The sequence below is a fragment of the Paroedura picta genome, chromosome 3, assembly GCF_049243985.1.
Source record: "Paroedura picta isolate Pp20150507F chromosome 3, Ppicta_v3.0, whole genome shotgun sequence".
NCBI lineage: Eukaryota > Metazoa > Chordata > Lepidosauria > Squamata > Gekkonidae > Paroedura > Paroedura picta.
Window position 1 is genome coordinate 102,573,854 of NC_135371.1, and position 4,930 is coordinate 102,578,783.

Sequence of the window (4,930 nt, forward strand, 5' to 3'; positions counted from 1 at the left end):
TCCCGTATTCGTCGTAGCGCCTCCCGGGGGCACGGATGGGGATGTGGCAGCCATCCACGGCCCCGATGCAGTGCGGGAACCCTAGGCGGCCGAACCCATCCATGATCTGTGGATGAAAGGGGGCGTTAGGCTGCGGGAATAGCGCCCCTTGGTCCCCTGGCCGCCACTGTGCCCTGCCTTGTCTACCTACCTCGCCGACCCCGTCTCCCAGACACACTACCGTCCGGTACAGCTCTGCTTCCATCGCTAGGCACACCTCCCGTATAATCTCCCCCGCCGTGGCGACCCCAACACCAAACTGGTGGGCGACGTCTCGATATGTGTCCCCTGTTGCCAAGTACCATAGAGCGATAGCGACCCGTTTCTCCACGGGGATGGGCATCCTCATGTTGGTGGCTTGTCTCTCCAGCCGCCCCTGTAGGGCTGTCACGATCTCCTGGAATGTGCTCCGCGTCATGCGGAAGTTATCGATCCAGTGGTCGTCGCTCCAGCTAGCTGTCACATAGTTCTCCCACCAGTCTCGGCTCCGCCGTTCAGCCCAGCGGACCCTCGGGAACCGCATTGCGGACAGGACGTGCCACCGGCGGATGGCACCTCGCCTCCAAGACAGAGAGGCACCCCACCATGTTCCCCATCTGCGCCATGAGTGCACGGCTCGGCGCCGCCTCCGCTTCCTTCGTCGCCGCTCGCGCTGCAGGACAGTTGTGCCCGTCGCCAGCATTAGACCGTGTACGCCGCCTACTATGACAGCGATTGCTGATGCCACCTGTGCGGCCACCACCACCGGTACCCTATTATCCATTGTGTTTCTGGGGCCGCCGGCTACGGTGCTTGTCCCCCCCCCGTTCCTGTCGGACCCGGTAGGACTGCGCCTGCGCAGCCTGCTTCCGCCCTTCCTGGCTCCGCCGCCCGACGCGGCGCCAGCTTGCCGACGCAGCGGCGCGCTAGCCTCGCTTCCTTTGGACTGCGCATCGACGTCTCGAGACCTCCCACTCCGGGTTTTGCCGCCGTCGCACCCCGTTCCGTGCATAACCGGTATGCGTCGCGTCTTCCCCCTCCGCGTTTTCCATGTGACCCGAAATCGCCGTTTCGGCGGCCGTGCATAATGGGCCCAAGTGAAGCACGGGATAATGCCGGCTTATTTCCATAACTTGGCAAATCCCCTCCATCGCAGAGCGTTTTCACTTGCTCGGCTTAACGCCTTTCCATCTAAAGTATTACAAGGGAGATTTGCCAAGATCCCCTTCGAAAACAGACTATGCACCTGTGAATCAAGTTCTCCTGACACCATCCAACATATCCTACTGGATTGTCCCTTGTTCACTGAACAGAGAAGGCATATCATACCTCCCATACCAAAACGGAGAAACCATTCAAGAGACCTGATTTGCCAATTTTTACTGAGTGATAAGGATGCCGACGTCACTTTTATTATGGCTGAATTTCTGTCCTCAGTTTTTAAATTTAAACTGTCTGACGTATCTTGACTAACTTTGTTTATCCTGCTTATCTGCTTTATGCCAATAAAGGTATTGTATTGTATTGTAAAACTTTGTATAAAGAGATTGATAATTCTGAACCTAACATGTGGTGACTTCTACCACATGTATAGAAGTGTAATCCACTTCAAAATTTCTGGAAATCAGATGATGAAATTACATAAAAGTTGCTATAAACTGGCCTATACTTTGTACCTTAGAAAACTGATAAATAATGAAGTATTAATAACAAAACATCATGGAATCATACTAAATTTATTAATGGCTGGAAACAAAACCTTGCTAAAACATGTGAATGACAGATTTAAAACATTGCCTTGTGTATACAACGCAAACTGAGAGCTCTTCAGAGATCTAAAAACATGAGAAATCTGAATGAAAACTGGTTCCCTGTGCTATGGTATACTGAGAATGAAATCGATAATGAATACCAGTAACAGCATCTTTCAAATTACAATAAGTGATCCTGCAATGTCATATGCAATTATTGTATTTTGGCTTTTCCTCTTATAAAAACGGTTACGGTATGGGTATGGGAACTGAAATGTTCACCATTAGATTCTTAAAATACAATCAGAAAAGGTGATAATTAACACAGGGGGATAATAAGGAGTTCCCGTAAAGCACATGAACATCATGCCAAAGTAGCAAGCAGTGCTGGAAGATTTTAACACAGATGCTTCTGCATCCCTTGGTTCTGTTGAAATGTAGCTCCTAGGGTACTTGCTGATTCTTGTCTATAACCTTGTAGTCCTGCTGCTGCTGAGTCAATGAAAAATGTTGTTCCATCAGCCTTCTAGTCAGAAAGGATTATCAAAGAACCTCTGTACTCCATCCTTGTCCCATATGCCAGATATTTATTGAGAACCTCAGAATGACAATATTGGATTCAAAATGGTGAGATTAAAAGCAAATAATGCATTTTGAAGAAGAAGAAGAAGAAGAAGAAGAAGAAGAAGAAGAAGAAGAAGAAGAAGAAGAAGAAGAAGAAGAAGAAGAAGAAGAAGAAGAATTGGTTCTTATATGCTGCTTTTCCCTACCTGAAGGAGGCTCAAAGCAGCTTACAGTCACATTCCCTTCCCTTTCCCCACAACAGACACCCTGTGAGGTGGGTGAGGCTGAGAGAGCCCTGATATCACTGCTCAGAACAGTTTTATCAGTGCCATGGCGAGCCCAAGGTCACCCAGCTGGCTGCATGTGGGGGAGTGCAGAATCGAACCCGGCATGCCAGATTAGATGTCCGCACTCCTAACCGCTACACCAAACTGGCTTGATTCATATTTACTAGAGCATTTCTGAACTAGTTCATTGCTGAGATTAATACTTCTCTCTTGTAAGAAAAGGGCCAGAGGACAAAATTACAGAACATAAAATTAATATATTTATTCCCATGTTACTTTCTTTTTTATTTTTTAATCAAAGGCCAATTTTAGATTAATCAGATGTTTTTTGTTGTGTGAGCTGCGTGGTATCACATGCACAGGAGAGAGAGCTTGGTGTAGTGGTGATGAGCAATGGATTTTAATCTGGAGAACTGGGTTTGGTTCCCACTCCTTCAAAGGCAGGCAGCTGGGTGGCCTTGGCCTAGTCACAGTTCACTTACAGTTGCTCTCACAGAGCAATTTGAGTTTTCTTATCCCCACCTACCTCACAGGGTGTCTGTTGTGGGGAGAGGAAGGGAAAGGGTAAAACGCTTTGAGACTTCTTTATGTAGAGAAAAGCAGGATATTAAAAAAACAGCTTGTCTCTCTTTTCTTCTCTAGTTAAGGTGGGAAGGGGAAGAAATTGCCCCATCACTGAGGACTTCTCTGAGGACTTTAAAATGATATGGACCATTAGAGCATATTTTATGATATCGCTAGTATTTACATACCAATCTACTTAAATAAAAATTTAAACCCCACAAAATTATTTACTATTTCAGCAGACATGAATTCAGATTCTAGACAGAAAATGCAATAAGAATATAAGAATATAAGAAAGGAATATTAGTGATTGTTCTTTGCCCCTGATCTTCCAGCCATGAATGTTTTAATGATCAGTTATTTAATCCCACCTAGAGAAAGTGATTGCTTTGAAGGGTGGCCTGTCTGCCATTAAAGCCTGATGAAGTCCCTCCCCTCTCCAAGCCCCATTCTCCCCTGGCTCTACTCCAAAATCTTCAGGAATTTCCCAACCCAGAGTTGGCAACATTATAGGCATCAGACCAAGAACTATTGGGATAGGAAATATGGGCATTCGTATATAAATGTTACGGTCAGAGCGCAGAAAAAATTCATAGTTGAATCACTACATATTGGTCGATCCTCTCTGTATACATGCTAAGCGAAGCGAGAACTGTGGCACCCATACTCTCCATGCATACAACAGTAGAAGAGCCTTCCAAGAAGCAAGAAATGGCAGTTTGCAAGGCCATCCAAAGGTGGAAGAGCAGTGGTGCTCTGCTCCTCCTCCCGCAGTAAGAAACTTCCCAGGCCACAAGCAAATCGGCCGCAAAAGCGGCCGATTAGCTTGCGTCCTGGCAAGCTTCTTTTTTGGGGGGGGAGAGGGAAGCAGGCCACGCATGCACATTTGCGCCATGCACGCCCGCAAACGCGCATATGCGGACGTTTCGCACATGCGCACATGCGTGGCAGTGCCGCGCAGGCGCGTTTGCGGCCGAAACATGGCACAAATATGCATGCGCAGCTGTGCATGCGCGGCCGGGCAATCGCCCTCCCCATTACTGCCGGTCCGCAGCCTTAAAAGGGTTGCCGACCACTGGTGTACACAGTAGTGAGCTAGACTCACCAACAGTTTAGCTCAGTATAAAGTGAGTTTGTATTCAGCTCACTATTTTAAATAACATTAAGATTAGCATACATATGTTTGCTATAAAAGCATTTATGTTATAGAGTTCCCTGGCAAAGTTGTATTCTAGCCAGTTACATGCAGTTTACATGCTGCAAACTTTGAATTTAAGTCTATTCCTCATACCTTTTATAGTGCCAAACTCAGTGCTGTGATGTCAGAGCTAATCGCTGCAGCTATAAATATTATCCCTATGTTCATGTTTGCTGAGCCACTTCCCTCGTACAATTAAATAGATTAAAGTCACGAGCCAGAAATGAGAGTGGCGGGCAATAAGTCTAATAATAATAATAATAATAATAATAATAATAATAATAATAATAATAATAATAATAATAATAATAAAGTTATTTATATGCATGCACCTAAAGAAGTTTTTAAATATATATATTGGAATGTGTATATGTGTTTTTATGGAGGGGGTTGCACATTACATTTTTAAAACTCTTATTATCAATTAAGATAAGAGTTTTTAAAATTGATTTTGCAAGACAGCTGTCCTTGATAATGCCCACCATGTATTTTTCAAAATATAAGTAAAAAATTTTATACAGCACTATAATGCAATAGAAATGACAATC